Genomic DNA, 23,000 nt, shown 5'->3' with positions numbered 1-23,000 from the left:
TTTATGATCATGTTAAGGTAGGTGTGACAATTTGTGTCACACCTTTGCTTATTCATCTTATGTGATGTGTTTGCCCTGCCAAATGAATTCCAATTGTCTTGATTTCTTGTGTGATGCATATTATGGATGTTGTGAATGAGCATGAATTTTCTTGGAATTAGTTGAATCTTTTCTGATTTAATTGAGATTTTGCATTCTGGTTGGTCATATTTGAGCTTTAAAATTTCCTTGAACTTCAATTGATCATAAAACACTTTTGGTATATGATATTAATGTGAGACCTTTTGGATTGTTTCAAGATGTGTTTGAAGTTGATTCATGTTAATTTTCAGCTTATGTTTTGAATTTATTCTCCGTCTTTGACCCTAGGCTTTGACCTAGTGGTTTGCCTCTCATGTTTGAGCTTTGATTTCAGGTTGAACATCCAAGTTACTTGGTTAATGATGCTCCATCACTTGAGAATTGTTGTCTACCTTTGATTACTTATCTTTGTGTGTTTTGTAGGTTGATGTTGACTCATTTGAGTTTGACCTTTGGCCTATGCATTGTGTACCTTGTCTGTTTGTCTGATATTAACTGTTGGTTGTTTGTCTGTATAGTTGTACTGATTTGTTTGATGTTTCCACAGGTACATAAGTTGCTTTAAGTTCACTTTGAACTTGCTTTTGCTTGGTTGCTTAACCACTTAGGTATAACCTTTCTTCTTCATGTAGTTTGGAAGACCTGTCCTGTTATGTGGGCAGGCACCTGTCTGAAGTCCTCCTTAAGAGGCAATGCTTGTGATTGTTTACTCTTTGTGCCAAGCAGGAAAAGTCCTCTTATGAGGCAATTGGTAGATAAAAGAGATGTGTAATCCATCTCCTACTACTCAGTGTGTCATCTACTTTGCTCACATAACATGTTGATGCATTGTGGATATTAACCCAAGATCTTATAGAGTCAAATCAATTGTGGAGAAGAGTTCCAACTTTCTGAACTCCCACACCTTCTATTGTTTAAAGCTCTCCCTGACCAGGGATAAGAGCTATGAGGCACACCCCTCATCTCCATTTCATCTGCTTCACCTTAACTCTCAATGTTAGGGTTAAGAGCATAACATACTCCATTCCAGTTGACTTTAAAGTCTAACCTTGTTTGAGCCTAATTGATTGTATGTAGTGCGTGCTAATTGACTTGTTTGTCTGCTTACTTGATTCATCTGTGCATATCTGCTTGAGTGTGCCTTTGTGCATTTATCATTATCATTTGTATATTATTTCATAAACTTTGCTTTATAGCATTTTACTTTGTCCATGGAGGAGACAAGCATAAGTCCATTACTTGGCAGTTTTGTTCCTATGATATGGTGTGAGACTAGTATAAGTCCATTGATTGGCATCTGGCATCATTATTTTTGTTTTAGGAGATGTGTGTAAATCCATTGATTGGTATCCGGTATCCATGTTTGTTTGTGAGATTAGTGTAAGTCCATTGATTGGCATCTGGTATCATTGTTTTGTTTTAGGAGATTGGTGTAAATCCATTGATTGGTATCCGGTATCCATGTTTGTTTGTGAGACTAGTATAAGTCCATTGATTGGCATCTGGTATCATTGTTTTGTTTTACGAGATTGGTGTAAGTCCATTGATTGGCATCCGGTATCCATTTGCTTTGCTCATTTGCTTATTTGCATTGTTGCCTTATTCCAAAGGAATCACTTGAATCATCTATGTATGATTTCAAGAGGTGAACATCTAAGAAGTTTTACTTCCTCACCCTCCCACCTTTTGTTTCTTTAAACCTCCATTTGCATGTTAATCCAAACCTGAAAAATTATGCAAACATTCTCATCTCTTTTCAAATTAGAAACCTAGGCTTTAGGCCTTTGATTTTTCAAACTCCATTTCATAATACTTCTTTGAATTGAATTCTAATCATACTTTGACCATCTTTTGTGAATAAATCCTAATTGGTTAATTCCACCCATTCAATTGTTTTGTGGCTTTGTCCACTCTTGATAAGTTTTCATACATTAGCCATATGTTTGATTTATCCTAGTTGGTTGATGTTAATCTCGCCTTTTGTCCTTAGTGATTGAATTGTAAGACTTCCTTGCTTATTATAGGGTTAACCCCTCACTAGCAAGTTGAAGCTTTTCTCACATGGTGGACTTGTTGTTTGTATAAGATTGAGTTTTCTCCCGTGGATAACGAAAGACCTTAGGGCTTTTGTTTAAAATGAACCCACTCATATTTTGGAAATCTTTTAGCCGAACTACGGCGTTTTGATCCTTACCTTCCATGGAAAGGTACGTAGGCAACGGGTTCATCCGTTCAAACACAAAAATAATAACTTGGATATTCTTTTCTCATCCTTTCAATCCATGTTTGCACAATAAATATTTCATAAACAAATAACATTTCGTACAACAAGTGTGAAAAGGGCTCCCTAGGAGTACCTAGGACGTTTTGGGTGCCTAACACCTTCCCATTGCGTAATTAACCCCTTACCCAGATCTCTGATCTTTTCATTAGTTTTCTATGTGTAAAACTTCTTAGGCTTTTGTTCGCTTTTTAGCCATTCCTTTGGATAAATAAAAGTGTGGTGGCGACTCGATTCTTTGTATGCTTTGCTTTTGATTTAATCAATACATCATAAGTGACGAATACACCGCTACAGAAAAGTGGCGACTGGATTCTTTGTATGCTTTGCTTTTGATTTAATCAATAAATCATAAGTGACGAATACACCGCTACAACCGGCTACAGGGTGAAAGAATCAACAAGCTCAGGAAGAATGAATATCTAAGACCGGTATAAGGGTGAGAGATATCAATCAACCAAACATCTGAGAAAGACCTGAAAAAGGTGCATCAACTCAGGAAAATCTGACTCCACAGGGGACCAAGGTCATAATAGGGAGCAGAAAGGAAGGAGCACCAGGGATACCGGTTACTGGGTATATAATAGGTGACCGACCGAAGCGTGAATTGGTATATATGCGAAGATACTCATCATCCGAAAGGAGGGCTTGAAAAAGCAAATCGACATACAGGATGGACATTCGACTCCGCAACGGGAAAATGAATCTTACTCAGCTGGGAAAAAACCCAAAGAGCGCATGAGATATAATATCCATTACCGTCAGAACATGGATAGTATACTCGCATGAGATATATTATCTATTACCGTCAGAACGTAGATAATATACTCGAAAAGGAAGAGACACCAGAGATACCGGTTACTGGGTATATAATAGGTGACCTACCGAACACGTGAATTGGTATATATGCCAAAACACTCATCATCCTGAAGGGAGCAAAACGCAAACTTATCAAAGGATGGATATTCGATTCTACAAAGAATACGAATCTTACTCTGCTGGGGAAAAACAACAAAGGATTCCAACCAAAGAGTGAATGAGATATATTATTCATTACCGTCAGAACGTTAATAATACACTCGAAAAGGAAGAGACACCAGAGATACCAGTTACTGGGTATATAATAGGTGACCAACCAAAAGAGAAACAATTGTTACCAACAACAATAGGGTAAACGAAAGATAACTCACAGGGGATAAATTGCAAGCATCCAGCAATTATCCAGGAGACATATCAAATATTCGATTCCACAAAGGAATACGAATCTTACTCGACTGGGGAAACACAACAGGCTTCGACTGAAGAGTGCATGAAATATATTATCCATTACCGTCAGAACGTGGATAACATACTCGCATGGAAGATTATCCACAACCGGCTACTGGGTTAATAAAGGATAAATCAACCGAAAAGAAAGGCATCGGGATACCAAAACTAGGTATATAAAGATGACCAATCAAAGGGAGCAACAATCATTACCGGAAAAAGGGTAAATGAAAGAGAAACTCACTAGGGATGCATTGATAAACATCAATGATCCGGGGAACAAATCACTGGCATATGGTGAAAGGACCCGCTGAGGATAAAATTGCTAGCATCCGGCAATTATCCACAAGGAAAGATCTGCTGGGGATACAACTGCTAGCATACGGAAATTACCCAGAAGAAAGAGGGAATATCAACATCGAATACTGGATGAAGATAACCACAAAGAGTAACCATCATCGGTTAGGATGAACAACAAGGTTAACTCTGCAAAAGGGGAGAAATTAGGATTTACGACTACCGAATACTGGGTAGAAGACCAAAACTCTGGCTGAGGATAAAATTGCTAGCATACGGCAATTATCCACGAGAAGGCACAGACTCCGCTAGGGAGACAACAACAACATAGGATTTACAACTATCGAATACAGGGTAGAAGACCACAAAATCCACCATCAACCAGAACGAACCACAACGGTTACTTCTGCTAGGGGATAAAAGTAGGGTTTATAACTACCGCATACATGGTAGAAAACCAATAACCCTCTGCGTGGGGAATGAAAGAATCACAACTCCGCACGGGAAACAAAATAGGGTTTATAACAAACCACCAACCGTTGGAGAGCAAGAAAAAGGATTTACGACTACCGAATACGGGGTAGAAGACCATCGAATCTTGCTGAGGAACAAAGATGTTCACAAGCGCCTATTCCACAAAAGGGAAAAAAGGTACACAGGGTTTACAACTACCGGGTACTAGGTAGAAAACCAACAACTCTCCTGAGGAATAAAAGGTATATAACCACGAATTCCGCCAAGAGGAGGGAACATAGGACTTACAACTACCGGTTACTGGGTAGAGGCCCGAACTCCGCTGGGGATAAAAAGAATTATTGTCGGTTACTGGGCAATTCATTCATTTATTCCACAGGGAAGTACAAGAGACAGTTGAAAAAATGCCAATTCAGGATCAAACCAAAAAGGCAAACTGAATCAAGACTCATCCTAATGAGGATATAACTCAATAGGAAAATCCATCCCAATATATGTGTTGGGAGGAAACGGAAAAAACCGTCATCCATGAGGGTATATCTCAGTGGGGAATTGCAGAAGGACAGACAAACACTTTCTGCTTATGGGGCTGACTCTATATTGAGAGATTAGACACCCGACATCTGCTCGGGAAGATCTATTGGAGAGATCTATATCACCATAAGCAGGGGACAACAAACAAAAGATATATGGCAAAAAATGCAATCATGAATATATGAATGTTGAAAGTATGCATGAATATGCGTAATTTATGTTTGATGAATGCTGACAAAACAGACATATCTAACACAAACAGGTCCAGGAATCAAAACGCCCGGTACTACACTTCCAGAGGAAAATCCAAGGAAAGCCAATCTGCTGGAGATCTATATGCTGAAAATCAAAGATCTGCTGGAAATCAAGAGATCAGAGATATCAAAGAAATCACAAAATCTCTGAGTGATGGATCATCAATCAACCCAACTGGGGAACAGAAGTTCACAACAGGCAGAAACTGCCACAAAAGCAAATATGTTGGGGAAATGGAGAAATCCCGAGATTTCTGCAGGGGGGTCCTCAGTATCAACTGGGAAACAAGAGTTCACTGCACAAGCAAGAACTGCTGAAGTGAACAGAACACACAAGTAGAATCTAGCCGCACAAGCAACTCTACTGGGGATACCGTCAGCCACTCCATTGGGGATAAACCCACTGAGGGAAAATAGATCACACAAGTAGATTCTGCCACAAGCCACTCTACTAGGGATCAAAAAGCAACAGGAAATCACCCAAATCTACGAATGATAGATTACCAACCAGCCCAACTAAGGAACAAAAGCTTACAACAGGCAGAAACTGCCACAAAAGCAACTCTGTTGAGGAAGGCAACTCTGTTGGAGATACTGCAGGGAAATCACGAAACTTCTGCAGGGAAACATCACAGACACAATCCACCATACCACAAATCTACTGGGGAATTATCTGAGGATGAGAAGGAGAACTGGTGATCAACTACCAAATGCTGAACCTTCCAAGAGGAAACTACCACTTGCTGAGGAGGAAATAATCACTGCTCTGCTGAAGGAATAAGAGGTGAAAACCTCAACAAATGCTCTGATGGGAAGATAGCATAAATGAAGTATCTCATGCCAACAACTCCGCTGGCGACTGTACTGAGGAAACAGACGAAGTACCAGGATGTCAACCCACCAACTACCAAATCTTCCAAAAGGAAAGCACCTATGCTGGGGAGAGAATATATGGTTGGAGAGATTTGTGGAGTTCTCGACAAACACTCTGGTTGGGGAACAAAATCTCAATAGAAGCTCTGCTTAGGGAACAACCCCACCAACAATCTGGAGAAAGAGGATACAACCATGCCAGGAATATGAACAAATGTCTTACCCTGTTGAGATCATGCCACCCTTGGGAGAGCACTGAGAAATTCTTAGGTACCCTTTTATCATTGTGAATGTTCACTTTGTTAAAAACAACAATTTGAAAATTTTATTTGTTTAAAACAACGACATTTTATCAATTAAAACATGCAAAACATTTGTTGAATTGAAACAAATAAGAGTGCAAATAATTGGATAAAAGCTCAAATTGATTTGATGGAATGGTAGCCTGCAAATGGCAAGACTCCATAGATCTGTACAAATTTGAAATCAGTGATATATATTGGAAGAGGGCTATATTGAACATAATGATCCTTTCTCTACCAATTTGAATCTCGATGTATTTGAAGCTTCAGTTGACGACAAATCGAGAATCTCTGATGAACAGACAGCTGCGGAACAGAAAGTCTTGTCAGGATGCAGTTACTTGCCATATCCCTAATTTTTGCCTAGATTGCCCCAGGGTGAGGTACTCAATCTAGCGGGATGCAAATTCACTTTTTTTTTATTTTTTTTATTTTTTTATGTCTCTAACTTTTGCTTGGATCGCCCTTTCGGGTTTTCCACCGAGACGCTCATTTTTGCCTAAGCCGCCCTTTCGGGTTTTCAACTTAGCGAGCTATTCTGTTTTTCTTTACTTCTTTTTTTTTTTTAGGCAAAGTATTTCTTGACTGCATCTGAATTCACAGGACGAGTGAAATCCTCCCCATCCATTATTGTAAGCATCAAAGCACCGCCTGAAAAGGCTCTCTTGACAACATATGGACCTTCATAGTTTGGAGTCCACTTGCCCCTGGAATCGGGCGCGAAATACAAAACTTTCTTGAGCACGAGGTCACCCTCTCGGAACACACGAGGTTTGACCTTCTTATCGAATGCTTTCTTCATTCTCTGCTGATATAACTGGCCATGACACATGGCAGTCAATCGCTTCTCTTCAATCAAATTCAGCTGGTCGTAACGACTCTGAATCCATTCAACATCAGTCAACTTGGCTTCTATCAAGACTCTCATTGATGGGATCTCCACCTCTACTGGGAGAACAGCCTCCATGCCGTAAACAAGAGAAAAAGGGGTTGCCCCTGTTGAAGTGCGAACAGATGTACGATAACCATGCAAAGCAAATGGCAGCATCTCATGCCAATCTTTGTACGTAACTGTCATCTTCTGGATAATCTTCTTGATGTTCTTGTTAGCAGCTTCAACAACCCCATTCATCTTCGGTCTGTAAGGAGAGGATTTATGGTGTGCAATCTTCAACTCAGCGCACAATTCTTCCATCATCTTGTTATTCAGATTAGATCCATTATCAGTAATGATCTTATCTGGCACACCATAACGGCATATCAACTGATTCTTGATAAACTTCACGACCACTTACCTGGTCACATTCGCATACGAAGCGGCTTCAACCCATTTGGTGAAGTAATCAATTGCTACGAGAATAAACCTGTGTCTGTTGGACGCTTTCGGTTCAATCATGCCAATCATGTCGATTCCCCACATAGAGAAAGGCCATGGTGATGAAATCACATTCAGAAGTGTCGGAGGAATATGAATCTTATCCGCATAAATTTGACACTTGTGGCATTTCTTCACATATTTGCAACAGTCAGACTCCATTGTCAGCCAATAGTAGCCTGCTCTCAACATCTTTCTGGCCATGGCATGTCCATTGGAATGAGTACCAAATGAACCCTCATGGACCTCAGTCATCAACAGGTTTGCTTCGTGTCTATCCACGCATCTGAGCAAAACCATATCAAAATTTCTCTTATAAAGCACTTCACCACTGAGGTAGAAACTGCCTGACAACCTTCTCAAAGTTTTCCTATCTTTCACAGATGCCCTAGGCGGGTAGACCTGGTTCTGAAGGAAATTCTTGATATCAAAATACCAAGGCTTGTCATCTTTTATTTCTTCAACTGCAAATACGTGAGCTGGTCTATCCAAGCGCATCATGGTAATGTTGGGAACTTCGTTCCAATATTTGACCACAATCATGGAAGCAAGCGTAGCAAGAGCATCTGTCATCCGATTATCTTCTCGAGGAATATGATGAAAATCAACTTCAGTAAAGAACGTTGAAATCCTCCTCGCATAATCTCTGTATGGAATAAGACTGGATTGATTCGTCTCCCATTCACCCTTGATCTGATTGATAACCAGGGCCGAATCACCATACACATCAAGATGTTTGATCCTCAGATCAGTACATTCTTCCAGTCCCATAATACAGGCTTCATACTCAGCCATATTATTCGTGCATTTGAAAGTTAGCCTTGCTGTAAACGGAATATGCGTGCCATGAGGAGTAATGATTACTGCCCCAATTCCATTTCCGTACTGATTCACAGCGCCATCAAACACCATCGTCCATCTGGAACCAGGTTCTGGACCTTCATCAAGTGTAGGCTCATCACAATCTTTCATTTTCAAATACAGAATCTCCTCGTCTGGGAAGTCGTACTGAACAGACTGATGATCTTCAATCGGCTGGTGCGCTAAATGGTCAGCCAAGATACTACCTTTGATAGCTTTCTGAGCTCGATACTCGACATCATACTCAGACAACAACATCTGCCAACGGGAAATCCTCCCAGTTAAAGCAGGCTTCTCGAAAATATACTTGATTGGATCCATTCTGGATATCAACCAAGTTGTATGATTTATCATGTACTGGCGCAAACGCTTAGCAGCCCAAGCCAAAGCACAACACGTCTTCTCAAGCATTGAGTATCGAGACTCACAATCAGTAAACTTCTTACTCAGGTAGTAGATAGCAGATTCTTTCTTCCCTGATTCGTCTTGCTGACCCAGTACACAACCCATCGAGTCTTCAAGAACAGTGTTGCACCCCAAAATTTGCCCTCTATTTTTAACTCTAACCAATTTTTTGTTTCACATTCATTTGCATCATCTTCATAGCATAACATTTTTTTTCTGTCTTAATATTAGCCGGAATAATTTCTCGGAATTTACAAACAGACTGGTCAAATTAACTTTTTAACTGTGCCTAAAATTAGTCAACGAAAAAATGTCAAGTTTAAGTTTGCAAATGTCGGTAACATTAATCTGCAGTTCACGTGGTTTAATTTGACATGCTAAAAATATTTTTACGACTATTTTTCGTCATATGTTGATCGTCTGAGCAGTTTAAACGGTCATAATTTTTATTTCAAAATCCGACCAAACGCTGTATTTTTCCGAGTCATTTATTTCGCGCTGATTATTTTGACGTGTTCATTTTATTTTTTCGAGCATTTTGGTGCCCGCCTTTTATTTTTTTTTGAGTCTATTTATTTTTATATTGGGTCTAGAATAAATAAATAGGTTTATTAGTTTTTATTTTAATTTTAACTATTTTAATTATTTAACTTTATTCAGTTTTTAATTTAATATTGGGTTTCAAAATAAACTTAGGCCCATTATCATTAACCTAATTTGTTCCTATATATATTTACTAGCATGACTGATAGAGGGAGGCCAAAAGACAGAACAAAAAAGAGAAACTGAGAGTGGCTGATCTATACTATCGTACACACAGTTTGGTAATAGTTTATATATGATATATACTTTATCTATTTTGTTGATATATTTATTACTGTGTTTCAAATACATGTTCATATATGTAACTAGTGTGTTAAATATATATATATATTTCTATTTTATGTTATAATTTGATTATGTTTTCGGATCGGATCGTGTCAATACGCCGTTTTCACATATACGTGTATGAGGCGTGACATTTGTGTTATCCGATCCAGTTGCGATGATCGCCATTTTGCGCTAGCAATGCCGTTGTTTTTTTTTTGTTCATATTTTTTTTATATATACATATATTTAGATCTGCACATTTTTTTTCATAACTAACTACCCTGATTTTTCCTAAACCCTGACAATTTCGCCACAAACTCTAAATTTCAAACCTAGAACTTTAACCGTGTTGTTTCCTCTAAACCATAAACCTTTTCTTAAACCTTAACAAACCTTATTATTATTTCCTATTTTCGCTCATATTTATGTTATTCATACACTGTAACTGCTTCGCCCTTGTAATATTTTAAGTTTTAACTTGTAATATTTTCAGTTTTACTTTTCGCCATCTTTATTATGTAACTGCACCAAAGCGTTGTAATAATTAGGGTTTTATTTTCTACCATTTATTTTCTGCCATTTTATTTTTCTGCCATTTAAATTCCTACCATTGATCCTATATTAACTGCGTGGTTTAGTAATGTAGGGCGTGAAAACCTACTAAATTAATTATTTAATATTTTTCTATAACCTTTATATTTTTTGTAAATAAATAATAAATACTAACTATTTTAATAACTTTTTTTTATTACTTACTTATAATAATAAATCCTTATATATTTTGTAAATAAAATTTAATTGACCATTTTTCTAATTGAATAATAATAATAAACCTATTAATCTAATAATTTGATATTTTCTATAATCTTTATTTATTTTGTAAATAACCAACTTAATATTTTTCATATAACTCTTTTATTTTATAATTTGTACATTAATGTATTTTAAATTCTTTTATTATTACTAATTTATTTTAAACTCATATTTTTCTAATAACTTCTAAAAAAATCTAACTTGTTTAACCTAAAATAATTTTTTTAAAAATTCTAACCTTTTTATTATCACTTTATTATTATTGTTATTTTATTATTGCTTTATTACCATTGTTTAGTTATTATTTTATTATTATTTGCTTTTATCTATTCTATTTTTGCTTCATTATTTTCCTTATTTTAATTTTGTTTTATTTATAATATTAGGAACAAATGTATAGGTTGTAAATTTATTCTTTCTCGCCTGATTATTATGTATCTGTCCCATAGCCATGTAATAGTTTAGGAATTTATTTTTCTTGCTTTTATTTTTGTAAATATTTATTGCGTGGTTAGTAATTTAGGGAGTGCAAAAAACTAACTGTAAATAATTGAACTCAGAAAATTAAATTCAAGACAAATATCTGAAAAATAACACTCACACACGTAAGTCGATCTTTGATCACCATCTGTACTTCCTAGGGTATTCTTATTGGTTGCCTTCTTTAAATGGTCAAGTCCCTCGAAAATAGGGGTGTCTTAAGCAAAGTCCCTTCAAACAGAAAAGTCATCAAGTCCCTATAAACTTAAAAGATCAAGTCCCTACGAGGTTGCCTACGATATAATGATCTTGTCCCTTCGGTAAATATGATGATAGTCCCTACGAGTTGCTTAAGACACCCCTTATGTTGCCTTCATTGACCATACGATGACCCTACGCCCGTCCCTTAAACACATCCAAGGTAATGACTACCTATTCCTTAATAATAGGGACAGTCTTACCATTGAAAGAATATACGAGAACACGAAAGACTTAATCTAGGGTAGGTATCTCATAGTTACTTGCTCACACTTTTCAAAATTACTTTTACACCTCACAATTTCTAAACTAGGCTTTGTATACACCCATACGAGGGTCATTACAAAGTACTTAAAGAAATTTTTCTAATCACACACTACACTCTTGCAAACAAACAAAGTGATCTAAGTAACTAAGAGCCCATGGATAACCATGGATATAAAGGGTGCTAATACCTTCCCTTTGTATAACCTACCCCCCGAACTCAAAATCTTTTTAAGGTCTTTCCTGTTCTTTTATGTCCTTTCCTTTTGGATAAAATAAAAGTCGGTGGCGACTCTTGCTATCCGCAACATTTAACTAAAGTCAGTTCTCCCACCGTGTTACAGAACTGGCGACTCTGCTGGGGACTTAATAAAAGAGGGGTACCCTTAGGAATTAGATCACTTTAAAATTGTTTGCCTTGTTTGCTTTATACTTATCTGTTGGGTGCTCTTATGTGTGAAAGACCCTAACCCGGATCTAGTGTACCTTAGGTAAATGGCAATAGACCAAGGAAACTGTACGGCGTATATCGATATGGTTGATCTGGTGGCCATAGTTAGTGTGACTTCTTGGTTGGTGCTTATGTTCCTTAAGCAAGTTGAGGATAATATGAGGCTGCCATATGTTGTCAATACACTAACTGACTTTTAGAACCCTAGTCATCCCATCTTGGCCTTTAGAAAGTAGTGAGATAACCGGCTTTGGTGAAGACTGAAGTTGGTTGATACTCGATACTACACTCATTGAGATCCTAAACTTGGAGGGTTTTGGTTGGCAAGTAAGTTGCCTACTGAACAACCACCCTTGTGAAGGATCAATGATTTTGAGATCCCTTAGAACCTGGTTACTTTTGTAGGACAGGATGAATCAACTAAACTTCAGGGGAGGGTACTTACCTTTAAACCTCATGCAAGCCTTCAAACCTAGGGCTATTGTGTGACTTGTTTGTGTGTGCCACATGTTTGTGATTGAGCATAACATCATAGCATCATCATGCATCATAAGCATAGCATTTTCACTAACCATTTCAAGGACCAAAGGATTTATCTTTGTTCTTTGTTGCAGGTCATGGCTTCTGCTCGTAGGTATACTATCCGGATCAACTTTGTAGGAATACCTCCTAAGCTTAAGGAATTGGTCTCTCAAGTTTCTGAAAACTCCCAGTTCATCAAGAGGCATGGTCACCTGCTGGATCTAGTCACTTCAGGGTTCAATGAAGACATGATGAGTGTCCTGTTTCAGTTCTTTGACCCTAAACATCATTGCTTCACATTTCCCGACTATCAGCTGGTTCCTACAATGGAAGAGTTCTCCAAGCTTCTGGGTATACCTATTCTTGATCAGAAACCCTTCACAAGCTTGGAAAAAGAGCCTAAACCTGAAGTCATTGCTGCAGCCTTACATTTAAAGAAATCAGACATTGTCCTAGAAATAAGGAGTGGAGTTAAGGGTATTCTTGCTAAGGTATTGGTGGAGAAAGCTCAAGTATTCCTGAAGGCTATGAGTTATGATGCTTTTGAGGAGATCTTAGCCCTATTGATTTATGGCTTAGTATTGTTCCCCAATCCAGACCAGTTCATAGACGTACACGCCATCAACATATTTCTGACTCGCAATCTAGTGCCTACATTACTTGGAGACATCTTACACTCTCTTCATACCCGTACTACGAAGGCACGAGGAACTCTGATGTGTTGCATACCTCTATTATCTAGGTGGTTTATTTCTCACCTTCCTCGATCAGTGATGAAGAATGAACAAGGGTTCAGGTGGTCCAAGAGGATTATGTCACTTTCTCATTCAGATATTCATTGGTGCTCTAGATCTATGGAGAATGTTACCATCATTGACCATTGTAGGGAGTTCCCTAATGTGCCACTCCTTGGCATAAGAGGGGGCATTACCTACAACCCTTCTTTAGCTCTACGTCAGTTTGGTTACGCTCGGACTGATGGTCCTCATGACATGCTTATTCAGGGTATTGTGTTCGACTACGACAACGATCTTCAAGGTTACCGTCAAAGGTTCATACGAGCATGGGGTAAAGTGAACAAGGTTGACAGCAAGACTCTGGAACCCAAGTACACTATTCCTATGGAACCATATCTCAGATGGGTACGATCTCGTGCTCAGACTCTTATGATGCCATATCCTGCTATCCTGCCAGTTACCATGGAGCCTGTTGCTGAAGGAGATACTTCTTACATCATTCTTCATCCAGACATGCCCACTGACATGGAAGAGTTACAGAGGTCCTGGATCCAGTTGAAGGAGCAAAGAGAAACTTTTGAGACTCATTACAAGGCAAGTCAGGAAAGAATCCTGGAGCTAACAAAACAACTTCACGAGGAGCGGAATCTCAACACATAACTCAACACAAAGAGGAAACGTCCATGGGAGACTTGAAACCCCATTTTTTGTATTCATTTCATTTTTATTGTAAGCCCAAGGGGCAAACAAGTTTATTACTAATAAAAGTTTACTTTTTGGTGGTTTAAACAAATTTAAATCCTACGGTCCTTGAAAACATTGCATAAGCATCTACATACCATATTATTGCATCACAGGTTTCTTATGAACAGGTATCTTATCTTCTCGCTGTTTATTTCAGCAGAAATGGCTCTTGAACAGACTGTCAAAGATCTCCAGGCTCAGAATGCACAATTCCAAGAGTTGATTCTGAACTTGTCCAAGGGGCAAGATGAGTTAAAGACTGTTGCTGAAGTTAGAGTGCCTCCCATTTTTATTACCACTCCTGGCCCTATTCCTTATACTTCTGATAAAGCTATACCCTGGAATTACGGTTCTGATGTTTATATCCATGGTGTTAAGCAGGAACCTTTGACTGATACACCTGTTACTGATGATAACCTTGATGTTGATAATATTGCTGGATCTAGTAAGATCACCAGAAGTGGAAGAATTTTCTCTCCTCCAGCTACCTCAAAAAATACAGTTCTTCCGACTACTACCTCCACTTCTGAGCCAAGTACTGATGCTCGAGGCAAAGGTCCTGTGGTTGAACCTGTGCAAGCTGAAGCACCGACTGCTGAAAATCTCTCTAAACAGATGGAAGAAGTGCTGAAGATCATTCGTAAGAGTGATTATGATATTGTTGACCAGTTGGGGCATACTCCCTCCAAAATTTCCATGTTGTCTTTGTTGCTGTGTTCTGAGGCTCATGCTAAAGCCTTGATCAAATTCTTAAGGACCGCTCATGTACCAAATGAAATTTCTGCGGATCAATTTGAAAATTGTGTTGCACATCTGACTTATGATAATGGGTTTGGTTTTTCTGATGCTGACTTGACTCCTGCCAAAAGAAACCATAATAGAGCTTTACATATCTCCATTGAATGTAGGGGCACTACCTTGTCTCATGCGTTGATAGACAATGGCTCTTCATTGAATGTACTTCCCAAAGAGGTTCTGAACAAGTTCAGCCTGAAGATGCTGTGTTAAGACCAAGTAATATAGTGGTGAGAGCCTTTGATGGTTCAAGAAGAGTGGTGCATGGAGAAATAGATCTCCCGATCAAAGTAGGCTCTCAAGTCTTCGATTCTACCTTCTATGTAATGGATATTCGTCCTGCGTACTCTTGTTTGCTTGGGCGCCCCTGGATCCACGGGGCAGGTGCTGTGACCTCCACTCTACATCAGAAGTTGAGATATCCAGTGAAGGGAAAGATCGTAACTGTTTATGGAGAGGAAGAATATATGGTCAGTCATGTGAATACATTTAAGTATGTTGAAGTGGAAGGTTAATATGTTGAGACTCCTTGCCAGACATTTGAAGTAGTTCCTTGGGTCGTTCCCGCTACTGAAGCTCCTGCTGTGGTTAAAAGAGTTCCTGTGGTTACCAGAGTACCTCCTACAATGGCTTCCCTCAAAGATGCTAGAGCTGTGGTTGAAGAAGGTGGTTGTACTATTTGGGTTCAGCTTCCCGACATTCCTTACAAGTATGACAAGTTTGGTTTGGGTTTCACTGCAGAGTCCCAGAAGGCTGTTCGTCGTGCTCGTGATGTTCGTATCACCAATCCAGGGAACATGAAAGATCAAATCAATGATGTGGGTGACTATAATGAAGACTACAATCTGGATAACTGGATTTTTCCTACTGTGGGTGATGGGCTCAACAATTGGAAGACTGAAGACGTTATTCCTATCTCCTTTAGTCAGGAGTAAATACTATTACTGCATTGTTATTTTTAAGCCTTGTGCCTTACCCGGGGCACAATGGTATGCTTGTTTCGGGATGTCATTTCATTTGCATACCTCATTCAATAAAAATCAATGGACGTTTCGTTTTCGTAAATATTGGGCTTTTTGTTTTTCTTTTATTTTATTTTCATCAGCTATGTGTTCTTACACACACCCACATCACTAAAATGCGGATCCTCATCCACTCTGGATCCTGTTGATAACAGTTCTACTATTGCCAATTATAATTTCGAGAATCCGATCTATCAAGCTGAAGATGGAAAGGATGAAGATTGTGAAGTACCTGTAGAGCTTGCTAGGTTATTACAACAAGAAGAGAAAGTTACACAGCCGCATGAGGAATCAATTGAGGTTGTAAATCTGGGTACTGAAGTAGACAAGAAAGAAGTCAAAATAGGAGCAGGCTTGGAAAACAGTGTCAAAGAAAGATTGAGTCGGATGTTACGTGACTATGTAGAGGTTTTCGCTGGAAAAATCAAGAGATGATATGGAATGATGAATGTCAAGAAGCTTTTGACAAAATCAAGAAGTATCTCCAAGAATCTATAAATCTGATGCCACCAGTTGAAGGAAGACCTCTAATCATGTATTTGACCGTGTTAGAAAATTCAATAGGGTGTGTGTTGGGGCAACATGACGAGTCTGGTCGAAAAGAGCATGCAATATACTACCTTAGCAAAAGGTACCGACTGTGAAATAAGATACTCCCAGCTCGAGAAAGCTTGCTATGCTTTGGCTTAGGCTGCTCGCCGACTAAGACAGTATATGTTGAATCATACCACTTTATTGATTTCTAAGATGGATGTTATCAAATATACATCTGAGAAACCTGCTCTCTCCGGAAGAACAACAAGATGATTGCTGAACTCTGCATGCAGTTCAAAATAAAACACCATAACTCTTCTCCGTACCGGCCAAAGATGAATGGTGTCGTGGAGGCTGCTAATAAGAATATTAAGAAGATCATACAAAAGATGACAGTAACATACAAAGACTGGCACGAGATGTTACCATTTGCTCTTCATGGTTATCGTACTACAATACATACTTCCACAGGGGCAACCCCATTCTCCTTAGTCTATGGTATGGAAGCAGTTATGCCCATTGAAGTTCAGATCCCTTCCTTAAGAATCATGAAGGATGCAGGCTTGGATGAAGATGAGTGGATTCAGACTCGACTCGACCAGATAAATTTGATTGATGAGAAGAGGTTGGCAGCTGTTTGTCATGGTCAGATGTACCAGAAACGGATGATCAAAGCTTTCAATAAGAAGGTTAAGCCAAAGGTATATCAGGCTGGTAACTTGGTAATCAAGCGTATCATACTACCACAGGGTGATCCTAGGGGCAAGTGGACTCCTACATATGAAGGACCATTTGTGGTCAAAAGAGTATTCTCAGGAGGTGCCATGATGCTTACTACTATGGATGGTGAAGACTTTCCACAGCCTGTAAACGCAGACATAGTTAAAAAATACTACGCATAAAAAGAGACCCGCTAGGTTGACTGGCCTAGGCAAAAATAAGGGCATCCCGGCAAACAAAAAGGGTTCGGGCAAAAATTAGGGATATATATAAAAAAAATGTACACCCGGCAAGTCGAAAACCTGACAAGGCGGCTTGGGCAAAAAAGGGTATCCCGGTGGATTGAAAACCTGAAAGGGCAATCCAGGCAAAAGTTAGGGATTAAAGCGTATGACTATGTCTCGTTTGGATCACTCATGTAACTTCAACTGATGGTGCTACCTAAATCAAGTTCAAACAGATAAAGATCAATCCAATCGTTTCTGTCTCAACAGCAGAAGATGAGATATTTGAAGATAATGGCAATAGTAGAATTGAAACTCAATAGGATCATTTTTCACATAGCTATTTTCTTTGTTTGATAAAAAATTTACGACGAATTCCTCTTACTAGGATTTCTGTCTCCTTGTACAAACTTGCCTATGTATAGGTCACTTTGTGATATAAATAAAATTTCATCTTTGAATCCAGATTTACTTTTACTCTATTTACATAAGCGAAAACGTCCATTGGTTGTGTTTGAATCTATGTATGCTTTTGAATACGATTGATGTCTACCAGAAATGCATAAAATGCAGTAATAGTATTTACTAAGGACGAACGAGGGTAGTAGTTCAACGAAGCTTCGCCGGTTCATCCCCACTACAAATCCCCAGTAGAGCAAATCTATCTTTATAGATACTTCGAATCACGTCTCCCCTTGAATTTATGTCCATCTCTTTTATCCTCAGTCGGGATACTCAAGAACTTATTCCTTCAATAGAAGTACGACGAACGAATACGGGAAGTGACAAATACTATACTATCAAACAAGACGGGAACGAGTTCCTCATACTCTTCAGCAACGAATCGGGATTTATTTTCCCTAGCCAGCAGTTGTTATACAAAGATATCCGGACGCTTCAGGCCGCATGATTCATACATACATCATTTACATCATACCATAGCATATCCATAAGTGCATAATACATTTACTTAGATGCACCATGCCATGCATGCATACATATTGCATAAACTAACCTTTTCCTTGCAGGATGGTTATATACAGATAAAATACTATCAACAATTCACAACAGGTCAGAAACGATCTATACGAAGATCTAGTGCTGATACTTAATCATTACTCAAGGTGTCCTTGGATAGTAGGCAAACGGTCTATACGAAGATCTATTCCCTAGTCCAGGATGTTTTCAGGAGAGTTAATCCTGATACTCTTTTGTCCTCGGATAGTAGGCAAACGGTCTATACGAAGATCTATTCCCTAGTCCATGATATTTTCAGGAGATTTCATCCTGATATTCTTTTGTTCTTGGATAGTAGGCAAACGGTCTATACGAAGATCTATTCCCTAGTCCAGGATATTTTCAGAAGATTTAATCCTGATATTCTTTTGTTCTTGGATAGTAGGCAAATGGTCTATACGAAGATCTATTCCCTAATCCAGGATATTTCCAGAAGAGATAATCATCACGAAGATTTATTTCTACTGGTCTATTCAACAATTCAAAACAGTTCAGAGACGATTTATACGAAGGTCTAGTGCTGATACTTAATTCAGAAAGAAATCGCCACGAAGATTTGGTTCTGACACTTAAATTAAAAGTATGTTCTTAGATACGATTCAGAGACGGCCTATACGAAGACCTAGTACTGATATCCAGTATCAACATCAAGATATTATCACCTCCTGATATTATGGATGACATCTATAAGCCCATCTCCAATTCTTCCAAGTGGCATCTTCAAGCCCACATAGGCATATACAACTAGTCATCAGTGTTATTTTACGCACCGGCGAGTGCAAATTTTTAGGCTTTTGTGTTCAATCCACTTCAACCTTCCAAGTCACGAATGGCACACAGGCCAATCTAACTCCTCAAGTTTCAGAAAATTGAACAGGGGCAGCTGTTGCACCCCAAAATTTGCCCTCTATTTTTAACTCTAACCAATTTTTTGTTTCACATTCATTTGCATCATCTTCATATCATAACATTTTTTTTCTGTCTTAATATTAGCCGGAATAATTTCTCGGAATTTACAAACAGACTGGTCAAATTAACTTTTTAACTGTGCCTAAAATTAGTCAACGAAAAAATGTCAAGTTTAAGTTTGCAAATGTCGATAACATTAATCTGCAGTTCACGTGGTTTAATTTGACATGCTAAAAATATTTTTACGACTATTTTTGGTCATATGTTGATCAGTCTGAGCAGTTTAAACGGTCATAATTTTTATTTCAAAATTCGACCAAACGCTGTATTTTTCCGAGTCATTTATTTCGCGCTGATTATTTTGACGTGTTCATTTTATTTTTTCGAGCATTTTGGTGCCCGACTTTTATTTTTTTTGAGTCTATTTATTTTTATATTGGGTCTAGAATAAATAAATAGGTTAATTAGTTTTTATTTTAATTTTAACTATTTTAATTATTTAACTTTATTCAGTTTTTAATTTAATATTGGGTTTCAAAATAAACTTAGGCCCATTATCATTAACCTAATTTGTTCCTATATATATTTACTAGCATGACTGATAGAGGGAGGCCAAAAGACAGAACAAAAAAAAGAAACTGAGAGTGGCTGATCTATACTATCGTACACACAGTTTGGTAATAGTTTATATATGATATATACTTTATCTATTTTGTTGATATATTTATTACTGTGTTTCAAATACATGTTCATATATGTAACTAGTGTGTTAAATATATATATATTTCTATTTTATGTTATAATTTGATTATGTTTTCGGATCGGATCGTGTAAATACGCCGTTTTCACATATACGTGTATGAGGCGTGACATTTGTGTTATCTGATCCAGTTGCGATGATCGCAATTTTGCGCTAGCAACGCCGTTGTTTTTTTTTATTCATATTGTTTTTTTATATATACATATATTTAGATCTGCACATTTTTTTTCATAACTAACTACCCTGATTTTTCCTAAACCCTGACAATTTCGCCACAAACTCTAAATTTCAAACCTAAAACTTTAACCGTGTTGTTTCCTCTAAACCATAAACCTTTTCTTAAACCTTAACAAACCTTATTATTATTTCCTATTTTCGCTCATATTTATGTTATTCATACACTATAACTGCTTCGCCCTTGTAATATTTTAAGTTTTAACTTGTAATATTTTCAGTTTTACTTTTCGCCATCTTTATTATGTAACTGCACCAAAGCATTGTAATAATTAGGGTTTTATTTTCTGCCATTTATTTTCTGCCATTTTATTTTTCTGCCATTTATTTTTCTGTCATTTAAATTCCTGCCATTGATCCTATATTAACTGCGTGGTTTAGTAATGTAGGGCGTGAAAACCTACTAAATTAATTATTTAATATTTTTCTATAACCTTTATATTTTTTGTAAATTAATAATAAATACTAACTATTTTAATAACTTTTTTTATTACTTACTTATAATAATAAATCCTTATATATTTTGTAAATAAAATCTAATTGACCATTTTTCTAATTGAATAATAATAATAAACCTATTAATCTAATAATTTGATATTTTCTATAATCTTTATTTATTTTGTAAATAACTAACTTAATATTTTTCATATAACTCTTTTATTTTATAATTTGTACATTAATGTATTTTAAATTCTTTTATTATTACTAATTTATTTTAAACTCATATTTTTCTAATAACTTCTAAAAAAATCTAACTTGTTTAACCTAAAGTAATTTCTTTTAAAATTCTAACCTTTTTATTATCACTTTATTATTATTGCTTTATTACCATTGTTTATTTCTTATTTTATTATTATTTGATTTTATCTATTCTATTTTTGCTTCATTATTTTCCTTATTTTAATTTTGTTTTATTTATAATATTAGGAACAAATGTATAGGTTGTAAATTTATTCTTTCTCGCCTGATTATTATGTATCTGTCCCATAGCCATGTAATAGTTTAGGAATTTATTTTTCTTGCTTTTATTTTTGTAAATATTTATTGCGTGGTTAGTAATTTAGGGAGTGCAAAAAACTAACTGAAAATAATTGAACTCAGAAAATTAAATTCAAGACAAATATCTGAAAAATAACACTCACACACGTAAGTCGATCTTTGATCACCATCTGTACTTCCTAGGGTATTCCTCTTGGTTGCCTTCTTTAAATGGTCAAGTCCCTCGAAAATAGGGGTGTCTTAAGCAAAGTCCCTTCAAACAGAAAAATCATCAAGTCCCTATAAACTTAAAAGATCAAGTCCCTACGAGGTTGCCTACGATATAATGATCTTGTCCCTTCGGTAAATATGATGATAGTCCCTACGAGTTGCTAAAGACACCCCTTATGTTGCCTTCATTGACCATACGATGACCCTACGCCCGTCCCTTAAACACATCCAAGGTAATGACTACCTATTCCTTAATAATAGGGACAGTCTTACCGTTGAAAGAATATACCAGAACACGAAAGACTTAATCTAGGGTAGGTATTGTTGGTGTAAGCCCTAGAGGCCAATACATTTTGGTACTTGTATCGAATAATAAAAGGCATTCTCTTTATTATGGTTGATTAATAAAGTCCCTGGAATAGATAGTCCGTTTAATGTATTAAGTGTGACTTAATCATGAGAACACATTAAACATAAGGACACTATTCCTAAAGTATCCATAGTCGAGCTTTAGTGTGAAGTCGGATAACATTAAAGCATTAAGACTATTATGTTTGTAGACTGATGATCACATCTCATGGATCATGGATAAAGAGTTATCAAGTCTTAAACATAGGTATGAATATTATGAGTAATATTTATACCGGATTGACCCGCTATGAGAATACTATATAGAAAGTTATGCAAGGTGTCATAAGTTATTCTCATGGTGATAATAGTGTATTCCACTCTTCGACCTGAAACCACTATGGATCCTAGATGTAGAGTCGAGTGCTTTATTGCTGATCCAACGTTGTCCGTAACTGGATAACCATAAAGACAGTTGATGGGTACTCCACAAAGCATGCTGAGGGACATGAGTGACCTAGATGGAATTTGCCCATCCTGCATAACAGGATAAATGTCTATGGGCCCAATATTGAACTGGACAAGGATGACACGGTCTATGCCTTGTGTTCAATATAGACATAAGGGCAAAAGGGTAATTATACACATAATTATTATCACAGAAGGAATTGTCAGATCACTTGACATTTTCGTGTCTTGGGTAGCAGTGATGTGTTGCTAGATACCGCTCATTGTTTATTATGTTAAATGCGTGATTTAATATAATTGCCAACGTCACGAAAACCTACAGGGTCACACACAAAGGACGGATTGATGAGAGATAGAGTAACTAAGGAATACCGTAAGGTACGGTGCCCTTAAGTGAGTTATAGAGCATCGTAAGGTACAATGTACTTGAGTAGAATACGAAATATGGTAAGGTACCATGAGCTTAAGTGATTTTGGGCATATTATAAGATATGGGCCAAAATACACTTAAGTGGGCTTTTAGCTTGAAGCCCACACAAGTGGTTCTATAAATAGAACCCTTGTGCAGAAGCAAAAATTTGCGGTTGCATTATTTTCGTTTTCTCACTCTCTCTCTCT

This window comes from Lathyrus oleraceus, chromosome 1 (assembly GCF_024323335.1).
Source record: "Lathyrus oleraceus cultivar Zhongwan6 chromosome 1, CAAS_Psat_ZW6_1.0, whole genome shotgun sequence".
In the NCBI taxonomy this organism is placed as follows: Eukaryota; Viridiplantae; Streptophyta; class Magnoliopsida; order Fabales; family Fabaceae; genus Lathyrus; species Lathyrus oleraceus.
This window is presented reverse-complemented; position numbering follows the sequence as displayed.